This window comes from Vigna umbellata, chromosome 6, assembly GCF_029865625.1.
Source record: "Vigna umbellata cultivar VRB3 chromosome 6, Vumbellata_1.0, whole genome shotgun sequence".
NCBI lineage: Eukaryota > Viridiplantae > Streptophyta > Magnoliopsida > Fabales > Fabaceae > Vigna > Vigna umbellata.
The window spans coordinates 22,674,056-22,687,183 of NC_142170.1; positions in this window are offsets into that span (position 1 = coordinate 22,674,056).

Here is a 13,128-nt window from a genome sequence, read left to right on the forward strand (position 1 = left end):
CTTCCAATTCTTGTTCACTATGAACCTCCCCTCCATCCTCAATGTCTGCTTCCAATTCTTGTGCAGTATGAACCTCCCCTCCATCCTCAATGTCAACTTCCACCTCTTGTTCAGTACGAACCTCCCCTCCCTCCTCAATGTCCACTTCCAATTCTTCTTCACTTTCAACCTCCCTTCCATCCTCCCTTCCATCCTCAATGTGCACTTCCACTAATCCCTCATTCTCAACCTCAACATCTTCTGCATCCTCCTTGTCTTCCTCCCAGACATTTTCATTCTCACCATCCTCATTGTCACCCTCAACATGTGCTTCTCCTCCAACGTCACTACCCTCACCACTGTCTGCTGGACCTTCACATACGTACAAAATCTCATTGTCATCATTTTCTACAATAGCTGGTTCGTCCACCCCATGCACAACATACAGGTTCACTTTCCCCAAATAATTAGCCACCTTCATCATGTTCATGGCTCCTTTATCATCATCAAGCTTATGTAAAACATGTTGGATATTGTAATATAATTCTTTTACTTCCATGTAACCCAGATCTTTAAGTGAACCTAATACTCCAAAATAACACCATTTATCGGGATCTACGTCCCAATAAACTATCTCCCCACCCATATACTTAAAGGGGACTTCTTTGATCAAGGTCCCACCGTGATGGACCACAACCTGAAACATGTCATCACCCATCCCTACCCCAACCCTGCAAATGCAAACGGGGACCACTAATTTAAGTTAAACTAATATCTATGGGACCACTATGAACCATCAAAACAAGACAACTTTTCACCCCTACTTAATCCCCCTATAAAGCGACAACAGTGATAACATATACAACAAATACATATCATAAACCCTAACCTGATTTGCGGTTTCCAATTTGAGCTTCAGATTTGTGGTCTCCAATTCGCGCTTGAGATCCTGAATGTGCACTTCGTCCACGATGATCAATCCCAAATTAGCAATTTCTCTAAAACTCCTGAACCCTAATTTCTGATTTCCTAACCTCACTAATATTACCAAATTCACCCTCTCACAGCCACGTATCACCCTCTCTTTGCCACGTCTTACCCACACAAAGCCACGTAATGATACTCAGTCCACCCTGTCAGCTGCTCCGTTAAAAACTTCACGCCGTTTGCAAAAAGGACTTGATTGCACACTTTTTACAAAAGGTGGGATCACATTGAACTTCTAAAAAAAGGTGGGACCACATTGAACTTTGGCCCCCTTTCTAGGGACCAAAAGAGGTATTAAACCTATAAATAAACACGCGTTGGCTTTCACCATAAATACACGGCGAGACGTTTTCTTACTAGCGTCACTTTCTTTTCTTTTTCTCTAGAATAATGCATCAGTTTTCAAAAATATATTTCAATGACCCAACAGTAGAACAATAATTCCCCACATAAATCAAAGATAGGCATGGCAACAACAAAAAGGTAAATTGAAGAGACTAGTTCACGCTCTTTGCAAACCTAAGAATTCTCTCTCTCTCTCTCCAAACACTAACTCACAAATGCTATTTTTATTTATGAAGCAAAGTCTCATTAATCAACGCCTTTGCATGCCGGACCACCGCCTCCACCAGTAGGCTAGTGTGTCCTAAACTAATATATAATGCAAAAATAGCTATATATATATATATATATCTTATTAAAACCCTTTGGCAGTCAAGACAAAATACAAGAAACACACATATGTATATTATTAAATGCCTTGTCCTCACATGACCAAACTATAATAAAAATATTCTCTATTTTTCTTATCCTCACACAACTAATATATAATATAATAATAAAAAATATTTCTTATTTTCCCTTATTCTTACACAATTGTTGATAGATTAGTCAAACATCCTTATGGAATAGTAGAAGACTTGCTAATAAGGGTGAATAAATTCTATTTTCCTGTGGACTTCATGATAATGGACATAAAGGACGACTTAGAAGTACCATTGATTCTTGATTGATCATTCATGAAAACTGTCAAAGTCATTATTGACATGGATAATGGGAAACTAAAGGTTCGAGTGCAAGATGACGAAGTGAACTTTTTGATGTATATTTAAGGCTATAAAGTATATCGTTGAAACAAAAGACTATTCCAGAATATATGTGTTGGATGGATGTAATAAGCTCATTTTCTCTAACGGATCCTCTACAAAAAGCTTTAATGAATATTGAACCAAAAGGAGATTCTGGTAAAGAAGAGAAAATAAGAAAAATAATCATAGAATTTGACAAGTCCGAAGAGCTACAAGAAGAAATAAATTCTTCTTTTTCGATTTTTTGAAAGTGAACCCTACAAGAACTGACTGTGCTTCTACGTATCTCCATTCACAATGAAAAATTAGAAATCACATAGTTCTCGGAAAGATTGTTTGTTTGAAAATGTTGATTTTTTTTAATTTTTGAAGATTTTGTATACTTGGATATTTTTGGCATGGTTGAGAAAGATAAAAGTAATAAATATTAGGACAATGTAGACGATCAAACAAGTAGTCTTATATTTTAAACACTTGAAAAAAAAGGTATGAAGTATTAGGACAACAGAGATAGTCACACGAGTACTCATCCTCTTATTTTGAAATTTAAAGAAACATACATCAAAAGAAAGAAAATATAACTTTTATTTTCATATTTATATATATTTTTTCATAATTATATTTTTTATTTTTAGCTTTTTAAAGTTTTATATCTTAAAAGACTATTATTTTTAGTATTCTTTTTTTATTGATCTTTATTATTAAAGGCAAATTATTTTTTCTATTTTTTAATTTTTTTTATAGAATTATTAATGAAAAAAGTTAATAAACTAAAATTGGAAACCTAAAGTACAGTTTAGTGTGTGTAGCGAACATGTAGGTGTAATGAGAAAAATAAAAAACAAACCGAAACTCAAAATAAAGTAATGGTTGTGTGCAGTGTAGATGTGAAATGCGTGGAATAATATTACAATCCAAACAATAAGCAGTTAGGTATGTGGTGGTAAAGTGGAGGTAATGAGATAAATGAATGTGAATGATGGGTGGAAGTCAAAAAGGGTATAGGGCTTAGGTTTGATGAAACCATTACAGATAAAAAATGAAAACATATTCACACATTAAATGGGCATAACGAGGGGTGGACAAACTGCACTATTTGCACTGCACTATAAATCTATTACAATTAACTATAAAATAGTTTAAAAAAACTGAACTGAACTAAAAAATAGTTCAAAAAAACTGAACTAAACTATTTTTTAGTTCACTTAACTACAAAACAGTTCAGTTAACTACAATGAAATTCCCACTGCAAATACTATTGTATATTATTAGCAATCTTCATCAAAGAAGCCGCAACAGTGTTAAAGGCACCACTAGTTTCAACAAACGCATCATGAGCAGCCTGCAAAACAAGAATATATTGTGCTGCATTGGAAGCATGCCTAATGAAAAAACTAAGGTAATGAAATGAAAAAGACATATTTTACGTTAAATACAATGAGGAAAAGTTGCAGAAACAAACCAAGGCCTCAAACTTATTTTCTGCCGTAACAAAAGGCAGATTTGTTTCCTCGGCTACTGCTGCTGCTATCTTTGCATCAAACCTGAAATTTCACCCACAAAATTACCAATGCAAAAAATATCCAAATTCATAAAAATAAAATATAGAAAACACCATTTAGTTATCAAACAAGCATACCCCTTCTTTGTATTCAATCCGGTCCCTACAGCTGTACCACCCTGAGCAAGCTGTTCATCAAGTAACATCACTGTTTAGTGAGAATCAAAACTCCAAAAGAAAATAGTGAAAAACAAGCAGTTGGCTTTTGTGCTTGATCGTTTAACCTGATACATGCGCGACATTGTCGCAATTACTCGCTCAATACCATACTTCACCTGCAGATAAAGGAAAAAACAACAACGAGAAATCACTACTGTCAGTATTAACAATGAAATGTAAGGTTGAGGACTTACATCAATCCTTCTTTCTTGATTTTCAATCATCCAAATTAATAGCAGCACTTAAAGGTCCCACTTCATCTTGAGATGTTATCTCTACAAAAATAAAATAAAATATTTAATCATTTTTTAACACGTAAAATATAAATTAAAAAATATATAAATTTGTCATATAATCTCACCTTGCTCAAATTTCTCAAGTTCTTTAGGATCCTCGTCAAAAAGTATAGAGAAAGGTGTTCCTTTTAACCAATCTTGTGTGCAAACAAGCACTTCCACTATTTTAGGCGTTAAGCAACTGCGATAAGGACTAACCACTCTTCCTCCTGTACTGAATGCACACTCTGATGCTACGGTAGAGATAGGAATGGCTAACACCTCTCGAGCCATGTTCGCAAGGATAGGAAATCTAGTCGAGTTGACTTTCCACCAATGTAAAATATCAAGCTCAACTGACTTCATATAAGGTTCAGGATCCTCTCTCAAATATTTATCAAGTTCTGATATATAATCAAATCTACATCCTGTAGCTCTTAGGTAGAAACTCATGCCATGAGGATCATCATCATCATCATCTAGTTGAGATTCTTGTTGGCTACTTTGAGAACCCTCCTCAATACCTTGATATTGTTCATAAAGTGTTTTTAAAGATGACAATAATTTTGATTTCAATTCATTGGCCATACTAGATTCAAAGAGGTAGTCAATGAAGTAATTAACAAAATCCAACTTACTCCAAGGGTCAAGCACAACAGCAATCAATAATAAGATATTAATTCCATTAGGATTTCCCCAATATTTTTCATACTTGCCCTTCATCCTCATTGCCATCAATTTTATGCTCAAATCACTACTCTCAGAATATTGTTGAATCCTTTTACCAATTCCAAACACCTCCTTCATATACATATGACTGGTGACATAAGAAGAACCAGAAATGCGTAGGGTATAGAGTCATAAAACATCTTTAAAAATGGTAGAATAGACCTCGCATATTCCCAATCCTCTTCTAATGGCACATCACCATTACTTTTGGCCATTTCAACACTAAATTTCTTATCTTGCATATCTAGCAAGACAAAGGCATCTTTGTACTTCAAGCTTGCCTCTAACATTAAGTAAGTTGAATTCTACCTTGTTTCAACATCAAGACAAACAATACCTTTGTAAGAAATTCCCTCTTGTTCAACACATGCCGCATAACAACATATAAGAATTAGGATATTCACCTAATATCATCATATATTACATTCAATCACTCAACCTTTTCCAACATATTCACATATTAACTCTTCATAAAACAAGAGCCAAAGAAAATACCTGGAAGCTATTTTTCTTCATAAATTTCCTCCTATGTGTGTTGTGCTAATAGAAAAGAAAAGGAGAACTGTAGGCCTTTTTTTCACCTTATGTGTTTTTTTTTTCATATGATAAATTATGTATTTATATACACATGGTAATACAATTATAATCCTAGCCTCAATTATAAATAAACAATATAAGAAAGGAGTTATTCTTTATGACAACACATTAAAAAAATCAAATCATAATATAATATTTAAAATATTAATTCTAATTATTATAAAATATATTACTTCAAATTATTAGAATCATACTTTTCTTTAATTGAAAATTTTGATATAGCAAATCATAATATAATATCAAGATGTTGATTCTAATTATTATCATAATATTGCTTTTAATTATCAAAACATATTTTTCTTAAAAATTAGATATTTCAAAATATTTTCTTGTAACACTTGTAAAGGGTGTAGAAAGTAAAAGTTAAGAATGATGATTTGTATAAAGTCGTTGTGCTAATGGGTTCATGAAAAGAATATGATAATTAGAAATAAATTGGACTATTATTTCTTATTATTATTATTATTATTATTATTATATATATATATATATATATATATATATATATATATATATATATATATATATATATATATATTATTTTTGTGCTAAAGTTAAAGTTTGAAAATTTAAAGAAAAAATATTTTTTATATAGAGTTTTTTAAAACAAATTTATTTACTTGGGTTATCCATTTTCTCTCTTTTTTTAATTTTATTTTATTATTATTTTATTTTATTATGTTTTTCTTAGTTTTTTTTTCTAAAATTAAAGTTTGAAAATATAAAGAGAATTTATTTCATTTTTTTCTTGTCTACCATTAATTGAAAACATTTTTTTTATCTTTTTATTCTTTTATCTTTTATTTTTTTAAAGAAAAATTTATTGATACATATGAAATTGATTTTTAATACCGTTCAAGGTAAGTTGTTTTGATCGTAACTTCAAATAAAAATGGTCTAAATAATCTTAAGAGTGCATATAAAAATAGGGTGTTGCTCCCTCCACCACCTCAAGTGCTACTGCACCTCCTCACTATTTTCTTTTATTCCAAAAATACTCTACACCTCTCCACTATTTTCTTTTATTCCAAAATTACCCTACACATCCCTACTATATTCAATAATCTTTCTCTTTCTCTCTCCACATTAATGGAGCATTCACATGGTTCAAATTTAAACTTGTGATATATTGCAAAATTTTACTTTCCCTTAAATAAGCTTGATTCAATCTTATTTTCACTGTTCAATATATTTTTTTTTGTTCAAATCACTTAATAAATGGTAAAACTTTGTTCTAAATTTCTAGAAAAATGTTTATATATATGTGTGTTTTTTTTACATTTAATATCTATAATTTTTAACATTATATTATGTTTTAACTTACCGACATGTTTGACTCAAATAACTTGAATAAAGTATTTAATTTATTAGATAAATAATATAAAAATATTATTAAATACTTAAAATATAAAAGAAAAGTTATTTGTTAAAGATTTGGTATTTATTTAGTTCTTTCGTCATTATAAAGTTAGTATATAATAATAATAATAATAATATATTATTTACTATTAATATTATTATGTTTATTATTTTGTATTTGCATCTAACCTTTAAGTTTATAAAATGGAAGTGGTAGAAGCACTAATATTGAAGTTTCCTCTCAATTTTATATTTTGCAATATATCACAAGTTTAAATCTAAGTCATATGAATGCTCCATTAATGTAGAGAGAGAAAGAGAAAGATAATGCTCCATTAATGCAGAGAGAGAAAGAGAAAGATTGTTGAGAATCGTGGGAGGTGTAGGGTATTTTTGAAATAAAAGAAAATAGTGGGGAGGTGTAAAGTATTTTTGGAATAAAAGAAAATAGTGGGAAGGTACCAGAAGTACTTGGGGTGGTGGAGGGAGCAACACCCATAAAAATAAGTAATGTCAAAGAGAGTCCATGTAAGTTTTAGAATGCAAGTAATTGTAAGTGAATCACACATGAAAGAAATAAGCTCAAATCTCGCATGGTTTAATTATGTCAATTGATTAAAAATTTGATTTTTTATGAAGAAAACTATTGAACTGTTCTTGAATGAACACGTTTATCACTTTAGAAACTCTCAACTTAGTCTAGTAAATCAAAAAGCACTCATAAGAATTAAAACATAGATAGCAAAAGTGAAATTAAAAACTAGTTTAAATAGAAAAATGAAGTTAGTCAAAACAACTAAGTTCAAAACAACAATTAAAACTAAAAACAACAAACAACAATCAACTTTTAAAAAAACAAAAACAACAAAAACAAATACAAAAGTAGAACTCAAAATCGTGAAAAAGTAAACAACAATCTAAATAGTGAATGAAAATGAGAAAAATTACAGTTAAATAGAGTAATTTTAGTATATCTTTTAAGATTGTGTAAGTAGTATTAGGCTTACACTGAAAAATATGTAATTTTAGTAGAAGTTTTTTTTATGTTATCGGAGGTTTTAACCCTCAAAAAATATAATTCCCGAGGTTGCAAAACCTCCTAGAAAAAGCTGCGTTAGTAAATAATTATTGGCGGTTTCGGAAAAACCGCCGAAATTAATAGGGATTTTGCGAAAACCATCAAAAATAGCCGGGGTTTTGCGAAAATAGTCGGAGTTTCGCAAAAACCACTCCTGTTTCCAGGGATTTTCTTCAAAACCACCGAAAATGTTTATATTGTTTGCCAGCCTATTCACAAAGGCATATTATATTATGATTTTTAAGTCTTTGGCCAGAGAACTATTATTACAAGATTAAAGATTAAAGATTAAAGAACAGTTCAATTAATGTCTACTGTGATCGCACAACCTTGAAACAGTAGTTGGTAATAATATCCCAAAGGAGACTAATGGAATGATGAAGAGAATTAGCACATGTTTGATCTGGTTTTAGATTAAGTTAATCTTCTTCATAATTCATGAAACTATTCAAATAGTTTTCATTTTTCACCTTAAACCAAATATACTACAAACTTAACAACCTGGTTTAAGATTAAGTTAGTCTTGTTCATAATTCATGAAACTATTCAAATAGTTTTCATTTTTCACCTTAAACCAAATATACTACAAACTTAACAACCTGGTTTCAGATTAAGTTAGTCTTGTTCATAATTCATGAAACTATTCAAATAGTTTTCATTTTTCACCTTAAACCAAATATACTACAAACTTAACAACCAGGATGACAATTAATCAAAGGTGCAAGAAAGACATAGAATCAGGACTTGAATACACTAAAAGAAAACAAAAATCTTTCCTCCAACCTACATTCCACTTTCTACTTATCTTGTCACCAATTTCCACTCCCTTGACTTTGGGATTTTCTCTCACAGTTTTCTCCAACCTTTTACTCAACCATTTTGAATTAAGTAATTTGACTTTGTGCTCTCTACTACAACTGTGGTTGTCAACAATAGTCCTTAATTGCCACGTTCGTACTGCATTCATATAAGCACAGTATGCCATCCAGGGGCAATTTCCTTTACCACCCATACATTTGACCCTAATTCTCTTCTTATCATTTTTAACATATGTTAGATTTCTTCCATTTTCTACTACATACGTTTTGATGGCATCCAGAATATCTTGCTTGTCAGCAAAATAAGTCCCCAAATCCCATTTGTAATCCACCATTGTTTTAGGCATACTAAATGTTACAAACTTTCCATAATTGTCTTCTTCATCATCTTCTCCATGACTTTCTCCTCCACTAAGAAATTCTTCTGATTCCCAATTATCACCGGACAAACCTCTATCATTGTCAATATTTATACCATCATCAACATCACTATCGGACATGTGAGTCCATGATGGTCCATCATCTTGCACATCAACTTCGATTTCACCAAACCAATTCCCAACTCCATGTCCTACCTCTTCTTGTATATCACATTCAACTAGGTCTTCCATACAGTCATCATTAACATCCACATTGCAATCAACATTGGCATCCTTTATCATCACACAAAGGCTCTAACCTATTATCTAACACAGAAGCCCCCTACATAATACCACAACTCCTTAAACCCATCATATCCAAGTCCTTTTACTACACTAACTACAATGAAGTAGCTCCACATGTCTGGGTCAAAAGACAGAGTTGTACTTTCCCCCTCATACTTAAGTGGCCCATCATTTATGAAATTACCTCCATGGTGGATGACAACTTCAAAATGATCCTCCATGTACAACATTATAATAGTATATATCTTATAAAATAATAAGAGGGCCAACGACAACAAAAATTATACAAAATTAGAATCAGGACAAGGAAACATGAGGACCAACGACAACATAACTTAAAAAAAATAAAAAGCACAAGAAACAAACATGGGGGACCACATTGCAACAACAATATAAAACACAACAACAATTAAACATGGGGGACCACACTATCACACCACTTCAAACATAGGGGACCACGAATGAGCATGCATCATTGTCCAAAATATACAAACAATTCAACATTTACTAACCTGAACACGTGCTACACCTCCAACGACCTTCGCGAAACTCTTCCACGTGATTCACCGCCAACAATTAGTTGCTTCCACCGAAAACCACCGATAGATTACTACAATTTCATACAACGAAAGGTAATGTATAGGTAATTTCTGACCTAAGCGCAATGTTCCCCAAATCCCAGCACAAGGACGAACCCACCCACAAACCTTACTTTCCCCAATTTCGCACACACAAAATATCTGACCCCAAAATAGGAAACATTGGTTTAATAAGTTTTAATTATATTATATTTTACATTTGACCCTAATTCTGCTTTTATTATATTTTACAATTTAAAATGATATAAAATCCACGTATTAAGCTCAAATTGTGCCACCTACAAATAAAAGGATGCCTCAGCATGCCACCTGTTTAAAAAGTCAACGCTGTCCATTGCATTTAACGGAAAGGGTATTATTAACTCAATTTTGTCAAATTAGGGACCCAATTGAGCACTTCCAAAATAGGAGGACCCAATTGATATGAATCCGCATAAACAGGACCTCCGAATACATTAAACCATACAAATATTAAACAAAAATAATTCAAAAAATATAAAAATTTAAAACATTCAATAAATAATTTTTTAATAGAAACTTATTTAAAAATAATCAAATTTATAAATAACTTAAAAATTAATTAAACCTTTAAAATAATTAAAAAAATCATCATTATGTGACTCAATTAAATTAGGTTATATATATATATATATATATATATATATATATAATTTTAATTTTTAATTGAGTCACATAATGATGATTTTTTTTAATTATTTTAAAGGTTTAATTAATTTTAAGTTATTTATAAATTTGATTATTTTTATATATATATTTGGTTTTCTTTGGCTTATCTCGTAATATATATATATATATATATATATATATATATATATATATATATATATATATTAAGAATCCATTAATATATTAAATTTATTTAAAGATATATAAACTTAATTCTATAATACAACTGTTTTAAAATAAAAACCATTAAAAAATATATTCAATTAATTCAGATATTTACAAAAGGACAGCATGTCTCTTGGCTAACGAATTAACCAGCAACATATAAAATTAAAGTTTGCCTTTCAAGATTAAATATCCCATGCTCATCCTAAAAGTTATTTCGCCAAAAAATTCTATTAAATTGTTCATGAAAGATCAGCATTCCAAATTCTAAAATAAAATAATCATATGATATACTATATAATTTTACAGTAATTTTGTTTTTATCTTGAAAGAACAACGTCCCCTTGTTCTAAAATGTTATTTACTTTTTTTTAAGTAAATAGTTATTTCCTGTAGCATATAATTATTTGTCATAAATCACAATTTTTTTTAAATTTATATTATTATTATTCACTTTCTTTCTTCTTAGTTTTCTTTTAATAAATATGTTTTGGTATATTTATACAGGGCGGAAAGACTAACCTTCTTATTTTTGTTTAACTATTGTCTAACTTTTATATCTCTTTCTTCAAGTCCTTCTAGTGTGATTCGTTGGAAAGATATCTCTTAAAGACAGTCCAACGCTCAAGTCAATGACAGACATAAGAATAGTGATAATATTTGGTAGAAAGTGTATATTCATAATTCTGTAAAACTTACCTACTTTTGCGATTTAGCCCTTTATTTATAGGCTATCTGATGGACCTTAAACTTACCATAGATTCAATAAAACTGGCTTACCTTCTTTTCGGTCTTACTTAGAAACTGTTTTCTTATTTTGTCTCACGCATCAATCAGACCAAACGGTCTTTACTCTTCGATCGTTTGGTCAATAACATATAGCATATAGAAGATACAAACTATTTGTAATAAATGACTAAGAGATGGTAAAATAGAGTTTTATTTAACTAGAATTTTGATTAAATAGAGTAAAATTTGGGACAGTTGGAACTCTTGGTTTAAAATCTACCTACAAATTAGTTTAGGTAATAGAAAATATTCTATTTGATGTTGATACGAAAATATTTCATTAAACTTATTGTTCATGGAAAACATTTGAATACGGATAAAGTAATTAAAAATTTTCTTTAACTAAAATGATTTAATATTTATTATTCAACTTCTAAGGACAGGTGTCACATAACAAATGAAAGTGTGATTACGTAAGAAATAAAACCTTACGAGAGTTATCTGACTCTTGGAAAAAAGATTTAAATACATTATGAAAGAATGACTAGGATACTATGATATGGTTCTACCTAAAGTTAGGCCTGCTAACACGAAATCTACGATGAGTATTTTATTTTGCACACATCCCCAAAAATATTCAATATTTTTTGTAGAAAACTAACATATAAATGACAAAGGGGTAAGTCTTTGATTTAATTCGAAAATTGTTTATTTTCATTTCAAGACACTTCCACGTTCTATTTATTTTCCTGTATCACTAGAAATATTTATATTTAAGACACGTCCACAATAGTTATTTTTATTTGAGTTTTGTTATGATGTTAATTTTTTAGTTTTTATTTATCTCATTTATATTTATTTTTAACTAGTTTCTTTTAAATTTGAATTATTTTCTAGTTGCAAATTTTTTTACATAGTTTTATTCTCTGGTTATCATTAAACAATGATAATGAGTTTCTCCAATTTTCAAGTTTGTTGATTGTTTTTGTTTATTTTTTTATTAGTAGGATAATTCTTAAGGGTAAAACCGTTAATGTTCTTTTCATCAATATTTTTCTATTTATTTTTTATTAAATGTCATTGCTATATTTTAAAAAAAAACTCAATATGGTCTCTTTTGTTAAAATGGTGCTAAAACTCAATATGGTCTCTTTTGTTAAAACTCAATATAGTAAAAAATGATTCCTATGTTATTTAGCACGGGAACAGATATAATAGATTTTAGTATTATTCCTTCTATTGACTCACATGATGAACTTTAGGATCATTCTTAATTGGTGACTCAAACGTTTATTCCATATATCAATTAATGAATCCTTATTAAAAAATATCAAATGAGTGTTGTATCTGTCCTTTAAATATTTATCCTAGCAAATCACCACTCTTTTAACTGCCAACATAAATACAACATAAAAAATCACGTTGATTTATTTTAACTAAGATGCAAACTACATTGAAAATTTTGAAAATATTAAAAATATATTAAAAAAAAGTAATTAACTTTATTCTTTCATTAAAGGATTAAAGACAAAACTCTTTAATCAATAATTACTGAAACAAGTATCTCTTCATTAAATGAGTTACAGTATTGATAAGTGATTTTGAATATAAAATAAGTTGCGGTAAGATAGATTTCTTCCGATAAGATTTTTT